The sequence below is a fragment of the Phodopus roborovskii genome, unplaced genomic scaffold, assembly GCF_943737965.1.
Source record: "Phodopus roborovskii unplaced genomic scaffold, PHOROB, whole genome shotgun sequence".
NCBI lineage: Eukaryota > Metazoa > Chordata > Mammalia > Rodentia > Cricetidae > Phodopus > Phodopus roborovskii.
Window position 1 is genome coordinate 8012433 of NW_026126541.1, and position 22754 is coordinate 8035186.

Sequence of the window (22754 nt, forward strand, 5' to 3'; positions counted from 1 at the left end):
CACATGGTGGTTTTAATTCGCCTGTCCAGTATTTTTAGCATATGACCACTGGCTATTTGCGTGTCTTCTTTAACATTGTCTATTTAGGTCGTATGCTCATTTTTTCCCTCACTATTGAGTTGTTTCTCATACTTTTGAATACCAACCATTCCCAGACTTCTTATCTGCAGATATTTCCCTCTGTTCAGTAGGTTGCCCGCTCACTGTGATATTTCCTTTGCTTTACAGAAGCTTTTAGAGTTTGTTGTAATTTATCACATTTGTCCTTTTGCTTTTTATTTTAGTGGATGCTTTTGGGATCCATTATAATTTCTATTCTTCAGATTTATAAACTGAAGTCTGGAGAGGTTGGACAATTTGACAATCTATGGGATTGCTGTAATGGTCAAATCGCATTATGTTGCAGAACCATTGGCACAGTGCAGAGGACCACAGCACACAGTGATTGATAAATGGGGGCTACTACCAATAATGGGATTACTATTTCTACTCCTATTTCAAACGTGGTCTCAACTGACACTGTAGTCTACTCTATATCCATCCCTAACCCGCTTTGAAGGTTCCGTTCGTGCATTTCCTTTTCTAGTGTACTCTGGAGCTTGCTTTTCCCACCCACAAGCAGCAATCTCCCCCTGTAAGTCTCTCCTTGTCCCCTACCCAGCTTTGTCTCCTGAACTTCTGTATTTCTGGAGAGGCTTGTGAAGTTTTCTCATTAGATGTTAAATTATTGCCACCCCAGCACGTCAAATGACAGCTTGTGATCTCTTACCACCATAAAGGTTCTTGCAATAAAACACAAAGGAGCAGTAGAAAAGTGAAGTTTGAGGGATATATGTCTGCTCCAGGCAGTTTAATCTAACTGGCAGGATGCACTGAGCTAACAATTAAGGAAGAAGACAGCTTGCGTTACCGAAATGACGTAGCCGGGAACACAGATCTGTCACATTCGCTTGTGTGAAATTGAGGGTTTGCTTCTTGTGGATGCAGGTACATTACTAGGAACACTAGCGCATAATGAAACACTACCTAGAGCAGTGATTTTGTTAATGGAGGCCTTCTGTCAGCTGTCAAATGTTTTCTTTCTCATCCTTGGAACCTTCCAAACAGCTTTCCAATTGTGGGTCGCTGCCTTCCTGGAGACATACTTTCTGAGAAGATTTGACAAAGATAGCGTTTCACAGGCACAGCGGCTACAGCTAGCAGAGCTCAGGGGTCCCCGTGAGAGCCCAGCACTTTTTGTGAAACTGAGGTTGTAGAGATAAACGCTCCCAGATATTGGGGTTGAAGAAGAGTCACCTCGTTTTCTCTCAGCACCCTTCCCTCTCTACAGCCTGGAGGGCTCCCAAGACTGTCCTGTGCAATCCTTGTAGTCAGTGGACTTGATCACAAGCAAGTCCTTGGACAAATGGAGTGTTTCTAGTCTTGAATCACCAGCAGAATTTCCCATGGTTTACTCAGTCCTGCTGGTTTTGGCTTTCATGGTACCACACACACAGTCATAGTTTTCCATTTATTGTCCCTGTTATGATCTTTTTTAGTTTTTTGAGGGGTGAGGGGGCCCCTTTTCAGTTTTGTTTTCCTGTAAGCTCAGTCTTTGTCCTTTAGGGTCATACCAAGCCTCAGACTTTGTTTCCCACTTTTTGCTTGCTCTGAGGACTCTCATCTAGAATTTCTCCCCATTTTCCTCATCAGCTGAGGACTTCCTTACCCTTGGAATCTCTCCGAATGTATCCAAGTATTGAAGTATTGAAGACTCCAAGCATTCAGGCCCACAGGTCAATATTTCCCCTAAACCCTCCTCTTATTTCTCTATTCACATAACAGTCGACGAGCTTGGCATTTGAAATTATTCCCAATAAATTCCTCTTCTTCCAGCCCACTTCTGATTCATCTGTTTTATATTTTTCTGTTCTTAAACTTCTCCATATCTGCGGTGCCAGGTCAGAACCTGGTGTACATAGGAACTCAGTACATATTTGGGGACTGGATGAATCTCCCATGGCACTCTACCTCATCACTACTGTAGGGTCTAGCCAGAGTCTTGCATGTATGTCTTTCTAATCTCCACTCCCTTTAGTAGAAACAGTTCTTTATATTATAACAAATGGGATCTATGTAAAATAGCCAATCTGACCCCGCTATCCTTCTTTCCCGAGTTGTGAGCACTTCAGTGGTTTCTTATTAGTCCTAAGGAATACAAAGTTAACAGACATGCCGCAGTCTCTGAATTTTCATCTCATAGGAGACTCTGTCTTTTCTTCTATTGGGCATGCCCTCGGTGCCACTCTGATCTGGACCCCTCCCTCTTGCTGTCCACCCTCCGGCTATGGTCCCTTCTGAGCTGATCTACTTTCCTTTCCTTTTCCCAATCGCTCCTGGCCTAAGAGTGTCCATCCTCAAGACTCTGGCTCCTATGTCTCACATGTCTTCAAAGTCATCTTAGCCACCTATGGCACCATAAGAACAATAATTTTGTTTTTCTTAATGTGTATAATTGATTAATGTTTATCTTTACCAAGATATATGCTTCTTGATGGCGAGAAGTACTGTTAGGTTCTCTGTTGCTTTGGAAATCAGTATCATTGGTGCCCAACACTATTTGCTAGACACACTGAATAACTGTAAAGTAGGAGGCCTAGGACCAGGTATTAGCTTTTCTGTGAGTGATAGCATGACTTCACGGACAAGAATTGTTTCTTGGATGAAATAAATTGCCTTCCACTTTTGAAATTTATATGTACCATGTAAAAATTTTGCCCACTGGGGTATTCAATACATTTGCTGATAAATTCGTTAAGTAAAAAAATCTCAATTTTTAGAAGCTTAGATCCTGGCAATTAAAACACTCAACTGTCTTAATTTAATTTCATAAATTCTTTCTATTAGCTGTGGTAAGTGTTCCAGGGTGTGGATTGTCTAGAACTGAACTTTCTGTGATGAACTGCCTAGATCAGTAGTTCTCAACCTGTGGGTCATGACCCCTTTGGGGTTGAAAGATCCTTTCACAGGTCATCTAAGATCATTGATAAACACAGATATTTAAATTACAATTCATAACAGTAGCAAATTACAGTTATGAAGTAGCAATGAAAATAGTTTCATGGTTGAGGTTGATCACTGCAACTGTATAAATGAGAAACTGTATAAAAGGTTACATTGGTAAGGTTGAGAAGTCTTGGCTTAGATGTGGAGATGCAGAAAGTGCCAATATGACCACAGTCTGCATGTTTAGAGTTCATGCTGTTGTTTTGCGCACTGAAACATCATCACAACCTGCTGGTGTCTCATTTGAATTCTTGTACAACACTTGCTTCCAGAATCATGGGCACATATCATAACTGACAGTCTCCACATGAATCGTAAGAATCAGAATACCAACATCAAATTAAATGGTGAGACACTCAAAACAATTCCACTAGAATCAGGAACAAGACAAGGCTGTCCACTCTTTCCATATCTAGTCAATATAGCACATGACATTTTAGCTAAAACAGTAAGACAGCTGAAGGAGATCAAGGGGATATGGATTGGAAAGGAAGAAGTCAAAATATCATTATTTGCAAATGATATCCATTATTTGCAAATGATATCCTAGTATAGATAAGTGACCCTAAAAATTTCACTAGGAAATTCTACAATTATAAACTATGGAAAGGCTACCATAAATGCTCTTCCTGGATAGTGAGATCAACTAACTTATCCACCATCATGGAGCCCTCATCGAGTACCTTTTGGAAACAGAAGCAAACACCCATAACTAAACACTGAGTCGAACTAGAATCCAGATACAGAGGGAGAGGACAAAACCAGGTTGCAGAAACACATAGAGATAGCTGACCTGTACAAGGAGGAGCTAACGGGCCCCCAGACTGATAGCTGAGAATCCAGCTTGGGACTGACTCAGGTTCCCCGAATATGGGTCTCAGCTAGAAGGACTGAGCAGTCTAAGGGACCTCAGACAGTGGAACCAGGATGTATCCCTGGTTCACAAAAGGACCTTGCAGACACATCCCCCATGAGGGATACTGCCTTAACCTAGAGATAGGAGAGAAGTCCTAGTTCCTACTTCAAATGACTTGACAGATTTACATGACCCTACCTGGATGGCATTGCTCTACATGTGGAATTGGGGTGGGGGAATGGGAGGGGAGAGTGTTCAGGGTTCATGTGAGGGGACAGAGAGGGTGAAAGGGAGGAAGGGAGGGAGGGAGGAGGAGGGAACTGGGATCGACATGTAAAATTAAAAAAAAAAAACTAACAACAAAGTGGTTGGATTCAAGAGTAACAAAAAAAAAAAAAAAAAAAAAAAAAAAAAAAAATCAATAGCTCCTCCATATACAAATGGCAAATGAACTGAGAAAGTAATCAGGGAAATAATACCCTCATAATAATCTCAAATAATATAAAATATTTTGTGGTAACTCTAACCAAGCAGTAAAAGACTTGCATAATAAAAACTTCAAGTTTTTGAAGAAATAAATTGAAGAAGGTATCAGAAGATGGAAAGCTCTCCCATGTTCATGGGTTAGTAGGATTAACATAATAAAAAATGGCCAGTCTACCAAAAACAATCTACAAATTGAATGCAATCACCTTCAAAATTCCCACAAAATTCTTTACAGAGTTTAAAAGGGCAATTGCCAACTTCGTATGTAAAAACAAAGAAATCCAGGATATCTGTATGCCTATGGATACCTGAGTTTTGATAAAGAAGACAGAAATAAACATTAGAAAAAAGAAAACATCTTCAATAAATGGTGCTTGTCAATCTTTATTTCTGAGTATAGAAACATGCAAATAGATCACTATCTATCAACCTGAACAAAACTCAAGCCCAAGTGAATTAAAGACCCCAAGATAAACCATACACATGGAACCTGATAGTTGACACAGGAGAAGACTTTCTCAACAGAACACTGATAGCTCAGTCACTAAGATCAACAATTAATAAATGGGTCCTCATGAAACTACAATGCTTCTGTAAGGTAAAGGTCACTGTCATTGAGAGAAAATGGTAGCCTACAGAATGGAAAAAGATTTTTACCAACTCCAAATCCAACAGAGGACTAATACCCAAATTACATAAAGACCTCAAGAAACTAGATAACATAAAATAACCTAATTAAAATGGGGTACATATCTAAACAGAATTCTCAATAGAAGATACTGAAACACTTAAATCAATGTTCAACATCCTTATCATCAAAGACATGCAATTCAGAAGTCCTATTTACATTTGTCAGAAAAGCAAAGATCAATAACATAAATAGCAGATCATGCTAGCAAAGATGTGGATCAAGGGGAACACTCACCCATTTCTGGTGGGACTGCAAACTTGTACAGCCACTATGGAAATCAACATGGCAGTTCCTCAGAAAACTAGGGATCTATCTACCTCAAGATCCATCTACACCACTCTTGAGCATATACCCAGAGGATGCTCCATCCTACCACTATGTTCATGGTGGATTTATTCATAATATCCAGCAACTGGGAACAACATAGATGTCCCTCAATTGAAGAATAGATAAAGAAACTATGGTACATTTACACATTGGAATATTACTCAATTGTTAAAAAATGAAATTTATAGGCAAATTTATGCAACTAAGTCATCCTGAGTGAGATGGTCTAAATCCAGAAGGACAAATATTTAATGTATTCACTGTAAGTGTATATTAGCTGTTAATTAAATTATAACGAAGCTACAACCTAGAAACCCATAGAGTTTAGGTAAAGAGGAAGATTCTGGGGTAGTGTGGGGGAATGCATGGATCTCTCTGAGAAGAGGAAATATAATAATGTTTTTTGGGTGGACTGGGGGTGGGTGGGAGTGGGAATGAGAGGGATCAGATGGTGGTGTGTGAGAGATGGAGACAGAGAGTGTGGAGAGAGACAGCTGAAAACAGAACATTGCAGGGATGGTGTTTAAACCTAGTTCAGTGGAAACTTCCTGGAATCTATGGACATGACCCTACTTAGGACTCCTAGTAATGGAGTTTGAACTGTCTGTTTTTTTGTTGCCAGGCAAGGCTTCCAGTGGTGGGAATGGGTTTCATTCTGTTGAGTTGTTGGCTGGGGATAGGGGTAGAAGAAGTACTGTGGAGACCCCTGTTATGAGTAGTTTTCCTGCCAACCTGGTCCCACAGCTGCATCAGCCCCAAATAACACACAGAGATGCTATATTAGATATAAAGCTATTGGCCTGTTACTAGCGTTTCTTATTGGCTAGCTCTGTCTAAAATCTTAACCCATTTCTATTAATCTGTTTCCACATGGTCTTGGCTTACCAGAGAGAGGGTCAGGACTTCTCTCAAGTCCCTACATTTTGACTCTTCTCTACTATATCTCCCAGAATCCTCCTTGTCTCCTGGTTCCACCTTTCTTGCTTTCCTATTGGCCAACAGGGCTTTATTCATTAACCACTTCAAGAAACATATTTACAGAATGGCATTTCCTATCAGACCCCTAAACAACCTAGCTAATGCTAGGATACAAAGTTTCTCTCCACCCACTCCACAGGAAGGATGAGGCCTTCCAGGAGGCATCATCAAAATCTGTCAAGTTGAGTGGGTAGGGAATGGGATGGGGGTGTGTTGAGGGTCATGGGAGGGAGGGTGGGAGAGGGAACTGAGATATGTAAGAATATTAAATATTAAAATATATTTAAGTAAAAAAATCAATTAAATAAGAAATGAGAAAAAAAAAGAAGTTGATCTCTGAAAATTGACAACGAGGACCCATTGCTGAGGACGCTATCTACACAGTTCAAGGTACATGGAGAGGTCAATCTGGCACTGCATCGAGCCTTCACCCCTACATTCCAGTCTCTTTTTTTGCAAGGTGTTTTGTTTAATCATCATCAGAAAGGCTTCCTTTGACAGTAGATGGGAGCAGGTGCAGAGACCCACAGCCACACATTATTCAGAAAGACAGTTTAAATTGGAGTCTCCATTGGGTTTCTGCCCTGGGAGAAGAGGGGGCAATTTGGAATGGGGGAAGGAAAGATGGTAGGAGTCAGAGGGGATGGAGAACAGGAAGGAGAACATAGCCCATCAAATCAGCTAAGCAGGGCTCACATGGGCCCACAGAGACTGAAGCAGCAAGCATAGGGCCTGCAAAGGTCTGAACCAGGTCCTCTACCCATTTGTTATGGCTGTTTAGCTTGGTGTTTTAGTGGGACTTCTGGGGGAAGGTATACCTTAGTTAGGGTTACTATGGCTGTGAAGAGGCACCATGACCACAGAAACTCTTATAAAGGAAACATATAATTTTGGTGGCTTGTTTACAGTTTTGAGGTTCACTCTACCATGGTGGATGGAGAGTATGGTTGTATGCAGGCAGACATAGTGTCTGTGCACAATGTAAGTGCAGTATCCAAAGAGGCCAGCAGAGAATGTCAGGTCTTCTTCAACCTGCCAGTCTGGGCAATGAACACTGGTGCTTTGGAAGATCAGTAAGTGGAGTGAACCATCTCACCAGCCCAGTCTTTGGAATGATAAGAAAATAAATGACTGTTATTGAAGCCACATACTCTGTGGTACTTATTATGATCTCTCAAGGAGCATGAACCATGTATTATGTTAGACAGATGTACAAGAGGATGGGAAGGGCATGGAGTTAGTGACAAGACAAGGGGACACAAAAAAAATCTATGTCAAAGGATATGCAGCAGACAGAATGCCTTAGTGGTTGTGGAACACTGAGTTGCTTTGCCACATGTGTTGGAGATGGTTTAATCATTGCAGATATGGTGACTGTGGGGGGGTGGTAGTCAGTTTTCTAGCACTAAATGAAATTCAAAATTATTTTGGCTCAATGTTTTGGAGGGTCCAGTTTATGGCTAGTTGTTTTTGTTGCCTTTGTGTCTATGGCAAGGCAGCACATGATGGTGAGGCCATGTAGCAGAGCAAACCCTCATCACAGCCAAGAAGCAAAAGAGAGAATGAGGGTTCCATGATGGGAGATGTCATTTTGTAAATATGTTTCTCTTATTGGTTCATGAATAAAGCCCTGTTGGCCAATAGGAAAGCAAGACAAGTGGGACTAAGAGACAAGGGGAATTCTGGGAGATGTAGTAGAGAGGAGTCAAAATGTAGGACCAAGAGGAGTAAAAGGTCCTGACCCTCTCTCCAGTAAGATAATGCCATGTGGAAACACTTAGATTGATAGAAATGAGTTAATAGTTAAGGCAGAGGTAGCCAATAAGAATCTCTACCCATTGGCTAACAGTTTCATAACTATACAGCATCTCTGTGTGTTATTTTGGGACTTATATGGCTCTGGGGCCATGTTGGCAGGCAACTGCTCATAACAGTTCCACATTCTCCTTCAAGAAATATCCCCAATGAACCCACAGCTTATTGCTACACTCTACTCCTAACACTACATCTTTAGCCATTTTCCTTAGTTTTTTTTAACCTAATATCTCTTTTCTGTCCATTATGAACACTGAGTTATGTTTGACCATTATGATTCCGTGGGTGCTTCCCTTGGCTAGTCAGGTTTTTAGACTCTCTATGATTTGAGGATTTGAAATACTCTTGACTACTGCAGCACCAACAACCAAGTTATTGGCTTCTCTAGTGAGACAGGACCAAGTAGCTCTTGGTTCCTCAGCATCTAAAGAGCAAGACAACTGCTGTTTCTGTTTTAGCACAAGATAATTTAATAAATTCTTTTTATTCCATCTGTCTGTCTTTCTGTCTGGTCATCTTATTGGTTCTGTTATAACAGAGGGAGTAAGAAGACAGCCTCAAATTCATGAGGTGGAACTTTTGTTCTTAGTGTTAAAATACAGGCAACCCTGCCATTTGACGGAAACCACATGAACTCCTGGAGAACTCAAGGGCTCCTCTTGTTCTGTTAGTCACAGGGCTCAAAAGTCGTCAATTAATAGATAAACCTGAGCTTCCCCCCCCCCTCAGACAGTTCTGCTTATTTTCACTCATGTAGCTTTTTACTTTAAATGGTGAGCTTTGCATTTTGAGGTCAGCACATTTTTTTTCCTTAAAAAATGTTGGCCCCTTTATGAAAGGGCTAAATACTGGTTGTGGAAAATATATTCCATAAGCATCCTGGGGAAATGGAGGATAAAGAAATCACTCAGAATCCATGGTGTCACTGCTGAGCAGATGAACAAAACCTTAATGTCACTGGGAATACAGTGCTTGCTGGGACACATGTCAGAGACAATGTGCTGAGTAGCAAACAATCCATGCACAATGGGGACAGTTTTGCCAGCCAGGTGGGTGTGTCCTTGACAATGCTTGTTTGTTTTGGAAGAATAAACTTGAGATAGTTAGACTTTTACTATAATGTCTGTTTTGGCTTCTTTTGTGCTTATGCCTAAAATATATTAGTAGATCACACTTCAAAGCAGGAAATTGGCTTAGTTTCCTTTCCTTCCCCACTTTTTAAACAAATTTGAGGTGTCACTGCTATGCAAACAGGATTTGTCCTGAAATGTGACTACATTTGTCTGCATCTCACTGTGAAGGAAATGAAGTGCCCATTAGAGACATAATTGAGCAAATCCCACAATCTTACATCTCTATATCTGACTTACCCAGCAGCCAAGACTTCCATTGCCATTGTTTTGAAGAATACATCAAGATGTTAGGTCCTTCATTTCTCAGCGTAGGCTGAGAGGAACATAAATACTGCCAATTGTGCCAAATGTCGTGTATAGGTCAGAAAGTTATTTGCTACAAAGATACAGCGAATTTCTCAGCCTGCACACACCCTGCATACAAGAGGAAGTGAGGTGAGGGCTGGGAGTCAGTAGGAGCAGCCTTGGTGACCTGTGCTCTTCCTTGGCAGGAGTGTCATTCCATCATCTGTGGTTTCTGGTCAGGACCCTTCGTTCTGCACGCTGGGGCAGTAGGTGGTCACTGAACCCATTCATTTGAAGTGCTCCTACCTTCAGACGGATGCTTTGCCTGACAGATTCCTAGCTTAGGAAGTCCACCTTTATGTGTTTTGATGTCTTCATCATACCACATAAGACAGTGTGAATACACATCTAATACAGCGAGCATTTGGCTGCTTCCCTGTCTTTTACTAGACTACAAACTCATAAGGTCAGGGACTATGCGTTCATTTTTGTGAGTCATTTCAGGGACTTTGGGACTGCAAACATGGGTGCTGAGGATAGTGAACAAAAGAGACTCTATATTTGGATTGCTCCCTCCTGTGTGTTCAAGGAAATGTGACCATTCCCAGTGCACCCATTTGCTAACCTAGGCTGTGTGCAGTTTAGCAGTTTAGCTATCAAAATCTAGCTTTTCCTAATTTTTTATTTATTTTTTGCCCTTTTTCTATTACTTTGACTTAAAGCCTTTCAAAGCAATCCCTTTTGCTTATTTCAGAGAACACATTTTACACATGGTAACTAACTCATGCAGTAACGTAGCTGATTATTTCTCACTTCCTAATTTTATTAACTTGCTGCATAAGGGAGAACAGAACTACTACTTACATAAATGTAATTTACCACCCACCAGGAGACGTTTGATGATCAAATAGTAAGGCATCCAAGTGAGAAATTCTGAAGGACACCACTTTTATTTATAAACAAATTGGATGATGTGGTGTATTTGGATTCCAATACACTATTTTCTTATAGATAATGAATAGTTTTAGAAAAAGCCAGCTACATTCTAATTTTAACAAATATTTACTATCCCACAGTTTGAAAAAAAAGCTGATGTCTTTTATATACATATTTCATTATATTGAATGAAAGCAAATTTCTCAGAATCAGAGAGAGAAATTATCCAAGGTAAATATGTGTGCTTAATTTCAAAATTAGTAATTGCCATAACAATCTAGGTGCATGTGCATACTGCTGCCAGGCATTCTCCCTTACACACAGAGTGATTCTAATACAGCCTTTTATTTCTTGGAGTTGAAGGTGTCACCTCATTGATTATCATTGAAACCCTAAATTTAATTGTGAGATGTGTTATAGATTCACACACTAGGCTTGTTTTCTCATTAAGTTCTGTTGCCATTAGTTGGCAAAGTGAACCTGAAGATTGCGATGGAGACATTTGTCTGGACAGGGTTTCAGTGGAGAATTTCTCTCTCTGGAGTCTTGCCTGCAGCCCTTCATGTCTGAGCAATTCAGCTTTCTATTACTTGAAGATCTTCCTTCTGTCAAGTTATTTCTGTTAAAAAACGAATGCTATTACAATATTTCCAACTTGACGCACAATGATCCATTATTCAGAGAAATTGGTCTTATTTTCTTGAAAATTATTTCTTGTATTGGAAAAGTTGGTTATAATGATTACATGTTACTCTGCATAAGCTTTGGGCTTTTTTCTACCTTACTTACCACCAGATTTTGCTCTTGAATTTTCAGTTCACAATTTTTAAAAGAAATTTCTGTTCAAAGTTCTTAAGTATGAAGGTAATATTCATAAGTTGTACAGCTATTTTTCAAGGGTAGTTGGTTGATGCTGTAATGGCAGTTTAGAGTTTCCTAAAATCTCATTTCCTCCATCCTTTAATTTATAGGAATAATAGCAACTATTGGCAAAATCAAGTATTTAACAATGAAGTTGGGCTTCACTATCTCTACATGCAAACATTTTTTTTAGTGTGTGTTTGCTACTGTTATTACAGCCATAAAAACCCAAACACAAATTAGCTTTAGCCTAGCAATTGTTGTTATGGGATAACAACAGAGATTCAGCCAACATGTTGCTATGGAACATCCCACAGGGCATCTGACTTCCTTTATTAAACTCTGTATTCTATGGACACAAAAATGTTGTATAAGCAGAATGGACAAACAAAATTGTCCCATCATATTTACAGGAAGTCTTTTTTTTCTCTAGTCTTCATCCTATTATATTTAATGGAGTGGAATCTATTTACCATGCTTTATACAAAAAGTACAAACACATCGGCATAAACAGTAATTGGTTCTTGTCCTGGTCATTTATGAACTTGGTGAAGATACATATGCCTCACTGGGCTCTGCTGATGGCATCTTAAGTACTTTTTTTCTGGTAAAAGACCTAGAAACAACAATGGTGTTTTTTTTTGTTTTTTGTTTTTTTTTTTTTGTTGTTGTTGTTAATGAAGAAAAAAAAAAAAAAAAAAAAAAAGAACCAAGGCTAGACTGACCTTTGCTTAGCTAGAGCCCATTTTTGTTTAGCAAAATTCAATCTGCTTGAAATGAAAAGAAAATTGACTTCCTCATTTCTTTTGTCCTATCCTAGGGGGAAAATAAACCAAAGAGGTGAATAGAGCAGCCTGATCATCACAAAGGGCTGCCTCTCCCTTTCTGCAACCAAGGAAATAACAGAAATTGAAATTTACGGCACCACGGGCACTGCTCCCCTTCCAAAGCAGGTCACCCTGAGTGCATTTACATTATTGGTTTGCTTTACATATTCATATTTCCATTCAGTCTGTTCCTCATAGCAGACTGTGGGTTCTGAGATCAGAGGCTCATGAAGCATGGGTGAAGAGCCCAGGACGTGGATCAGGCAAATCCCATTCTACTCGGAAATATGTTTTGAAGCTCTGTCTCACCTGCCCAGTTATCACCCCTGCCCTTTGAATTAATCATACTCCTGCCATAGAGGGCACCCCAGAACCCGTGATTAAGGCAAATGACTGCCAATTACAGTTTCTCTGCTTAAGACTCTGCAGGACAGGGCTCTCAAAGACACGGGACAGATAGTGTTGTCTTCCAGGGACACCGTGTTCCTGTCTCCTCAGAGCTGTTTGTCTAAGATGAGACATAACCTGGAAACACTTTATGAATAGTATGGTTAAGAGCTTTGGGACATAAAGCTCTGAAGTCCATGTTCTCCTGTCACTCACCACCAGAAGGTTTCTCAAACTCTCTTTCCTTATGTATGACTTTCTATGTGGCACACAGGGATGGGTAATTATGAAGTTACCTAAATGAAAGGATACTGCAGAGTCTCTGTGTGCAGTGATCCCCAAAATATCACTTGGGTTTCTTGCTAAAAATACAGATCATTGTGTGCTTATCTGTTGACCTGGTGAATCAGGATCTTTCTGTGTAACTTGTGTGAAATAAACTTTCCATGTAGTTTTGACTGGAGGTTGGATTTGGAAGCTCAAGGGACTTATAAGCAGCTGAGGGTTTTAGTCCCTTATTGTCATCTTTTGTGTGTATGTGTATGGGTTGTATGTATGATACTTGTACTTGTTAGTGTGGGTGTGTGCACTTGTGTGTGCTGATGTGCATGGTATTTTACATATATGTGTCTGTGAAGGTCAGAGGTTGGTGTTGGGTATGTTTCTGTTACTGCTTTCCACCTGTAAATTTTGAGATAGTGTGTCTCAGTGACTCTGAAGCTCACTGATTTGGCTAGACTGGCTTGGTCAGTGTCTTCATGAGTTCTTCTATCTGTGTCCACCCTCTTCCCAATCTGTGTGTACAGTCATACACTATTGTGTCTTGATTTTTACTTGGTGTCTGGGAACACAAACTTGGGTCTTCATGCTTGCTTGGCTGGCACTTTTCTGACAGTGACATCTCTCAGTCTCCAACTTGTAATACTCAAGTCCTTTCTTCAATGTCTTCACTAAATGTAGTTTAGGATCTGCTTAAATCTACCAGAGACAAACTTCTCAACATCCTTGGTGGCAGACCTGTCCACATTTTGCAACTTTCTGATAATTTCTAGTACTCAATAAAAAATATATCTAGCTTTTTTTTTCTCACCAATAATTATACCCCCGGGGACATTTAGAACAAATTCAATGCCCATTCATAAATACCCTACATTTCCCTGAAGGCACTTGAAAATACTTGCATGTTTCAAAGAGTAATTTAGTCACTAAATTTAAATATCTTGCATACTAGTGCTAGTTCCCAAATCCCAGCCATGTAAGACTCTAGCCAAATGCTTCCTCGTGGCTACAGACCCAGTGGCTGTATTTATCCTGTTCTTGAAGAACTGAGTGATCTGAATTGTCTTCTTTTATTGCCACTCTTCCCACTCTGGTAAGTGTGGACATAAGACACACTTTCCATAAGATACATCAAAGGAGGTATCACATATTCTCATCTCTTCAATTAGAACGCCAGTGGCACAAAACTGAGACCATAACTTTTAATATGAGAGTAGAGACATTAAATCGTAGGGCAGGGATGTAGATGAGTGAGTTGGCTCACATCTTCCTTTTACCAGACCCATTTTACAGAAGAGAAATGGAAGCACTGAGGGGTGGGGCTGTAACTGAATTCCCCAAATATGTATAAGTAATATCTACCCAATATTCAACTATGAGTAATTTTGATGGCAAACTATATAGGTGTATATTCACATGTCTTAAGTCCTGATCTTTCAGAGCAGTATAACTTAGACTTTTATGAAGAAAATATAGAGGCTACCTCTTACTCCAGTTTCAGGGGATCTGATGCCTTGTGGCTTCCACAGACCCCTGCATGGATATGGTGCACACATACACAGACACCTCTATGCACACATAAATAAAAATAAGTAGGTAAATATTAAAAAAGAAAACACGAGTTGTAACGTGAACAATAAAAACCCAGTTACAGATATTGGGGTTCAAGCTGAAGATCAGAGAAGTAACTCAGCTAGCCGGTAGCTCTTACCTCTACCTCAAACCAAAATGGGTGATCCTGTCTTCATGAATGCGCAGAGGACGATGCAGACTACACTGCTCTGCACCGAACCTCAGACTGCAGTTCCCCCAGGTCCTGTCTCCTCTTGCCTTATCTTCCTTTCTCCACACAGCCATATCACTCCTTTCTCTACCTTCCCAGTGCTGGCATTAAAGGCCTGTGATCTCAAGTGCTGAGATGACCTTTGTATGAGCTGTTTCTCTTTTAGATTGGCTCAATTGCGTGTAGCTCAGTGTGGACTTGAACTAACAGAGTTTGGGCTGCTTTTGTCTCCCAAGGTGTGTACCATCACTGATTGGCTCTATGGCTGTGGCTAGTATTGCATTATAATCTCCAGTGGATTTATTAAATCATAAATAATATATCACCACAACGAGGGGCCTAGGAGATGGCCTATGCTATACCAGCACTGGGGTTTGTGGGTCTGAGTTTGAATCTTAGTACTCACATAAGAATCTTGGCATGACAAGCTTCTATGTACCCTGGTATGACCATGCCTGTCTGTACCCTGGCGTGACCATGCCTGTCTGTAACCCTGGCATGACTATGCTTGTATGTCCCCTAGCACTAGGCATTCAAGACAGATGGGTCTTGAAAGTGTCCTGGCTTGCCAGTCTAGCAGAAACAGCAAATTTCAACTTCAGTGAGAGAGCCTGTCATAAGGCAAAAAGGCAGCAAATGCTAGATGAAGATGCTTGATCCTTCTCTGGGCTGCACATGTCCACACTGGGACACTCATGGACATGTACCCTGCCCCTGAACACATGAATTAATATTAAAATAAAAAGTCAAAACTATTCAAACAATGTCCTGTATCTATGGTTTCTCTCAAAATGTTGCAAATCTTGCCATTTCATATGCTGCATTAGTACCTAGAACATTAGACTCAGTCTCTGTGGAGCTTGCCATCTTCCAGTGGGCCATGGATCTTTCAGATTTACTGTAGTTCCTTTAGCCTAGGATTGTGTGCTTTTAAAACAGCTGTTTAGCATTACACATGAACTTTAGGGCAAGTCGGTGCAAAGGAGAGAGATGCTATAATCATACTTGGATATATAGTATATATTGTATCATATGATGCATGATATATTAGTAGATACAGGGTGAAGGAATGCTCAAGTCCCCTAATGTGTATTGGGAAGGGGAATAGTGCCAACTTTCTTAGTGCCAACTTTCTGGACCTCTGAAATAATTTTTTTCTAGGCACCAAATCTCAGATCTATCATTTAAAGTTATATAATGCAGGTAAGAAAGTAAAATTTCTGAGGCAATTTATTTATCTTTAATATAAGGAAGATGGAGCAGCCATTGTCTATCCCATAACATTGCTGAGGAAAGTTAGTGAAAAGGTATCAGAAGTAAGGAAAAATTTGAATGCAGGCTTGGTAACTGTCATCTTTCTAAGCTTGGGAAAATAAGGATCAAGGCCATCTGGTATTAAATAGAATGTTATTTCCACTTTCCTAATGTATCATACGTCTTCAACTCTTGTGCCTTCCTAGACCCCAGTTTCTGGAGCATTGCAAAGAGAAATTCTTATGGGGGCGATGGATGAAACTGTTTATGGGCTGCTGGTGTGTACTTGATGAACCACTGAACTGTCTCAACCTCCTGCCTAATCAGATGAACATAATCATGTTTCATGCTTTACTAGATAAATGGATGGCGTTGGGATCCCTAATGATGTCCTTTCTACTTCATGCTGAGAACCTTTCACAATTGATTGGCCATCCAAACCTGTGGCTTTATTTCTTTTGAGTCTTCAGATCGTGCCAATCAATCATCTCCAGATGCAGAAGCAGGGGAAAGTAGTAAATTTCATGTCCTTACAGGTATCCTTTTGTTTCCAGGTGTAGTCCTTTGATTGCTCTTGTAGATGTTTGTAGAGCTATGTGTGGCCGAGGAAAATTCAGACTACATATCAGAGATACTTCCACTGTTTGAGATGGTGTTTTCCAATGCACAAAGAACTTGGAGGACGCAACCGGGGAGCTTCTTTGGAAGCATGTCTCAGAATTTTGTCCTCAATTCACCTGCCTCAGAGTCCCTTGAGAATTGTTTACAAAGGCAGGTGCTACATCTGCCAACAATAAACGTCTTTTTACAAGTGGCTTTGCTGAGTCTGCTGGTACATTCCCGTAATCCCAGCACAGAGGAAGTGAAGGTGGGAGGTGGGAGGACTCAGAGAAGCCAGGTTCAGCTACAGCCTCAGCTATGTCCTGAGTTCAAGGTTACATATGGTTCCAGAATGGTTACATACGAGATTCTTCTCAAAAGATACGACGAAATCAAACCAGGTGCCCCTCCTTATTGACAGAAGTACACAGTCTGGAAACCGCTGTAGAGTTAGGGTTCTCATAGGAACAGGTACTATTATGAACCAGGCACCAGGGACTGTCAAATACAGTCTTTTAGAAGTATTATATAGATCCAAAACAAGGAAACATGTAGGATAGACACAACAAAACAAGGCATTAAGTATAGTTATGCAAGTTTGATTAAGCATTATTGGGGGTGGGTGATCCTGGTGATGAGTGTTATAGGACTTTTGGGACTGAGGTTACCAATGGAGAAGAGTATGACACCATGAGGGGATGGTAATTGAACAAGAAGTGATACAGGTAGGAGTTAAAATATTAGATGGGGGAAATAAGGTATTTCCAGACTGTGAGCAATACCAGCAACTGTGAAGAAATGGTAACAGATAGAGAATTTAGAGATGATGAAGAATGAAATGAGTGTGTCAGGGTAAATAATCTGTTCCTTTGCCTCTAAGATCGGTCAAGACAAGGTCTGAGATCCTTGGCCTTAAGGTTACAAAGACTCAAGTCTTCTTTATAAAACGGTTTTATTTTTAATTACATGTATAGGTATGTCTCTGTGTGAGTATGTGATTTGACTGCAGGTATCACTGGAGCCAGAGGCCTACCGCCTATGCTGCTTTCCTACCCTGGCTTTGCTACCCTACAGTTCTGGAAACCCAAATCCCATGTCTTCACCAATCCATGTATGCAACAAGGTTTGCCTGCAAAGATTAGCACTGTAAATTATTGTTTCCAAAATGGGAACTCAAGTCCTTATTGATTTTAATAAGACTGAAAGGGAATTGTATGGAATATTTCTTTACACTGAATCTGACTGGTCAATAGATGGACAGGATAAATTTAGGCGGGGGAACCAGACTAAGGTCACTGGCAAGAAGGAGGGTGGAGTCAGAGGAGTCATCAGCTAGACACGAAGAGGAAACAGGAGGTACAAGATGAAAAAGAGGTGATGCCAAATGCAGAATGTGGATTAATAGAAATGGGATAATATAAGTTGTAAGAGCTAGTTAACAATAAGCCTGAGCTAATGGCTGGCTGAGCTTTTATAATTAACATTTTATCTACTTATTTTGTGTGCATATGTGTTTGTACATGTGGGTGAGTGTGTGCCACAGCATGGCTGTGGAGGTTATCAGGTGACAACTTGTAGGACTTGGTTCTCTCCCTCTACTATGTGGGTTCCAGGCATCAAACTCAGGTCATTAGGAGTGGCAACAGGTGTGCTCACCATCTTGCTGGCCCCAAATTGAATTTTTTACCCAAAATATTCTTATGCTAAATCTTAGAGTGAAAAACCTTTCCAAGAGCAACTTTTTTTTCTTAGAGTTTTAAAAAAAACTCCTGGTATCCATGTTGTAACCAGATCAACAGATTGAGACATCGTACAGCTTGAGGATGAAGTCTAGACAGAACATCTTGGTAGGTTTGTGACTGTACATGCTGAGGTGGCCTCTAGGGATGATAGTTGCATGAAGATCGATTTAGCCTGTAAAGAATTTGCTTGTGATTATCATCAGCGGAAGGTGACTATAGTAGATTGAAGCATCGGCCTCTGAAGACCATATTGTAGCAAGGTCAAGCAAAGCATAGAAGCATACATTCCATGTGTTGATGTTAATGTGAGAATCCTTATTGAGACTAACTTCACACCAAGCCTGTAACCCAGCAAGTTCATGTATATATGGTGAAGAGTAAGTAGATTTTTTTTTAAAGTTACCCAACACTAAGTTTCATTTCTTCTGAATCCCCCCTTCTGCCTCCACCACCCTACCATAACAACGTTTCCTTCTGTAGAGTTGCTCTGTTCCCAGAGAGCATGACACAAAAGAAGCTGATTCCATTTCCTCCTCCAGAGCAGGGCATGTGGTTTTAGACCTGATACAATCAACACACTCCAGTCTCTTGTTTGAGAAGTAAATACGTGCAGGAATAGCATAGATCCAGACGGAGTCCATGAGAACTAGGTCTGCACTGGGGTGGCCTGGGAAGAGACCTGCAATTTCTTTTTACCTGGGTTTAATAAATGTCACTTGGAACCCTGGTAGCATCCTGACACATCAAGATGATAAAAATGTCAGCGGAGAGCATATGAGGGACTGAGAGGATGATATCACTTGACCTCTGAGTCAAGACACATGGGGAGATAAATACTCCCCTTAGGTGCTTTATTTCCACAAGAAAGTGAAGACTTATGATGCTTAAGCTATTTCTGGTTGGCTGAATACTGAGTTCTTAGAAGCCAAATCACTTTTTTTTTGATGTTAATCAACCACTTTGGAAATACCATCTCTTTATAGTCATATTGAATTTCAGTGGATCGATATAATCACTTTAGTTCTAAGCTCTTTTAAACACCTCCAATTTTAGTCTAGCTAATGTGCTATTGCTAAAACATTAAGAGACAGGAGGGAAGCCACCCACTTGAAAAAGCTCACAGGGAAATCCAGCAGGAGTTAGGGTGGCCCGAGTAAATGGTTAACCACACTGGGTGGATAGCTTTTCACCTGTCCAGGGAGCTGACATGTAGGAGCCCATTCATTTAGTCTCTGAGCTCTGGCTGGTTGCTCTCACAGCTGTCAGGCCCACTCCCTGAATGAAATATGGAGTACTACCTACTTATTGGGACATATAACAACAATTTGCCTAATCCTCAGCACTTCTTGAATTGTAACAGATCTATAAGATTGATTTTCATGTCAAGCCATGTCAAATAGGCCTTGTGTTTGTATACCTGGAGGCCATGGCCATGAGTCAGATTGTAAAATAGGAATAAATTCACAACAAAAACAACCGTTTGTCCCCTGGTGAAATGTAGCTGTTGAGAGTGAGTAGTGAGCGTTTGGGTTCTGTAGCCATTTTCTAGCTATGGTTATCTTCTGAAGTTCATGTTGTGAGTGTTAAACGGGAGGAGACGTGACTAGTCACAGTGAAACTGCAAAGTGTCCTCAGCATCTGGCAAATGGACTTCCTGAATGACCTTCCTGTAAGCAGGTTCACCAACATGGCCAAAGCTTGGCTGTTCTGCTAAGGAGGTAAAATTCTGTTCTTCGTCTTGTTTTCCTTTTCATTTAGTTTTGAAATTGTAATTCAATCCTGTTTCTCCTTTCCCTTTCCTCCCATATACCTTCCCTGCTCTCCTTCAAATTCATGACTTCTTTTTTTTGTCAATTAATATTGCATGCATGTATGTGCATGCACACACATTGTATATTGCTTCTGTATATTCTAATACTATAAAACACAATCTCACAGCAAAATTCCTGATCCTCTGCCTTTTACATCCCCCACCCCAATTCAGCAATGCTCTCTGAGCCTAAGGTGTGGGAGTTGTTTTGTTGGTGTGTCCATTGGTACTGGCTTCCACAATTCTGAAAGTTGATTGGTTGCAGTTTTCTGGAGTGATCTCTCTCTGTTTCAAAGAGAAGATTCCTTGATGAGTGGGTGAGAACTACACTTATCAGTGAGTAAAGGCAAGTAGCTGTACATAGTTGTTAGGGATTATGCTGGACATGGGACTCTGCAGGTAGGCTAGGCTGGTGACATCATACGCTCTAATTATCTTCACATGTCTACCTTCCCATGCTGATATTATAGGTGTGTGACACTACATTAGGCTCTTTTAAAAATATGAATTCTGGGGGATTGAACTCAAACCTTCATGCTTAGAAGGCAAACACTTTATCAATTGAGCTACTTATTACCCCATACCCATTTTCCATCTTTTCAATTCTGAGAAACTTCTCATCCATTTGATTTCTTTATTTTCTTAGAGTCAAACATTGTAGATAAGACACACAATTTTGGGAATGTTTAGGAACACGGAACAGGAAAGGGAGGCTGTAGTATATGCTTTGTGAAATTGAATCAGAAATATTAAATGAAATGAAATGCTTCTACTTTAGATCAGCCCCTTTCTAAAAGTGCACTTTTCTCCCCTAGCGAGTGTTTGCCTCACAGGACTCAAACACTTCTCATGAAGTGCACAGGGTATGCTTTCCCAGTGATTTCTCCACTTGCTAGGAATGCTATCATCTTTTTATTACGACCCAGTGTCCTGATTAACCAGCTTCTTCGGAGTGAGGCTCTTCAGGGATGCACTTTAAAGGAAACCAGAGATAATTGAACAGAAGTAGATGAGATGCACGTTGAATTATAAATATAAATGAGTGAGGTGGGATTTGATGATATTGGAACATAAACAAGTTCAGCTCGCTGCTGCGTCCGGGTTTTCTATAGCACACTATGCTTTCACATTTCCATTGCAAGTGCTCAGTATTGGGAATGGCTGGGAACATAGTTTCTTTCTAATAGTCGCCAGTGTGTTCTCCATTTCCCCATCTTCTAAATGCAGTAGAAGGAGTTAACTGATGTGGTTGCCATTTGGAAGTCTTATCTGTACTCTTCCCTGTTTTGACCACTCAAAGTCTCGAAGACATATGATTAGAAGAATCACAGTAAATCTATAGAAATATTTTGCAGCTTAAATAAATGAGAGTGTGCATGGAAAGTGCCTAGCAAGGCTGGAACCAGGTTAGCCATGAGGCTGGTATGGAGAGACATAGCGTGAGTGTCCTTACTCCAATGCTCTGTGTCCTTATCTCAGTTAGTATAGTTTCTATAGACTCTAGAACTCCAACATCACAGGGGCCGAGAGCCCTGGGATCAGAGTGCCTGGCCTACATTCTCTGTCATCAAGTTCTGAGTGATGATCACTTCTCTGTTTCCTCTCACTTGAAAGAGAGACATTAAGAGTACCTGCTGTATATCCAAAGCAATCAAAGTCAGCATGCAACATGCGCTATATTCATGCTTATTGCTGAACCATTCACAGTGATCAAGTCAAAGAAGACTGGATAAAGGAAACATGGTGTATATGCACAATGGGGTTTTATTCTTCCATGTGAAACAATGAAATTATGTTGTTTGTTATGTTGGAGATTATCATGTTAAGTGGGATAAGCCAGACTCAGAAAGACAAATACTGCACATTTTCTCTCAAACACAGAATCTAGATTTAGAAAGAAAAGTATGAAAATATAAGGGGTCTATTTGGAGGAGGAAGGATACAGAGGGAGGGGGCTGAAAATGGAATGAAACCCATTATTTTGTACAATTAATATACACTAATAGATAAATGGGAAAACAGCATCTCACAGGATGACTAAAAATTCAAGGTAAAAATGTAGCGATTAGATACTAGGCGTTGGTGGCACACACCTTGAATCCCAGTACTTGGGAGGCAGAGGCAGGTGGATCTTGTGAGTTCAAGGCCTGATCTACAGAGTGAGTTCTGGGACATCCACAGCAGTTACACAAAGAAGCCCTGTCTTGAAAAACTAAGAAAAGAAAAACAATGTAGCAATTAGAATTATTCCTGGATAATACTAAATAATAAATACTAAGGATTACTTTCATGACTCTGTCTCTGTTAATCTCTCTAGTTATGTCCTTCAAGAATGTCAAGGTTAAGCTGTATTCTACATAATTTATTGCTGGTAATCTAGAGCAAAAGCATGAGTTCAGACACTAAGTTCCATGACATTTGGTTTTATTATGGGTGATAGATTCTATTTCCCTATGATTTCATTCCATTTCTACTAGTTATTTTTTTTTGAGACAGGGTCTTACATAGCCTTAACTTTCTATGTAGTCAAGAGTAAACTTGAACTTCTGATTTTCCTGTCTCCACCTCTAGAGACCTGGGATGATGCACATGTACCACTATGCCCACTTTATGCAGTGTTAAGGATCAAATCCAGGGCCTTCCATATGCTAGGCAAACC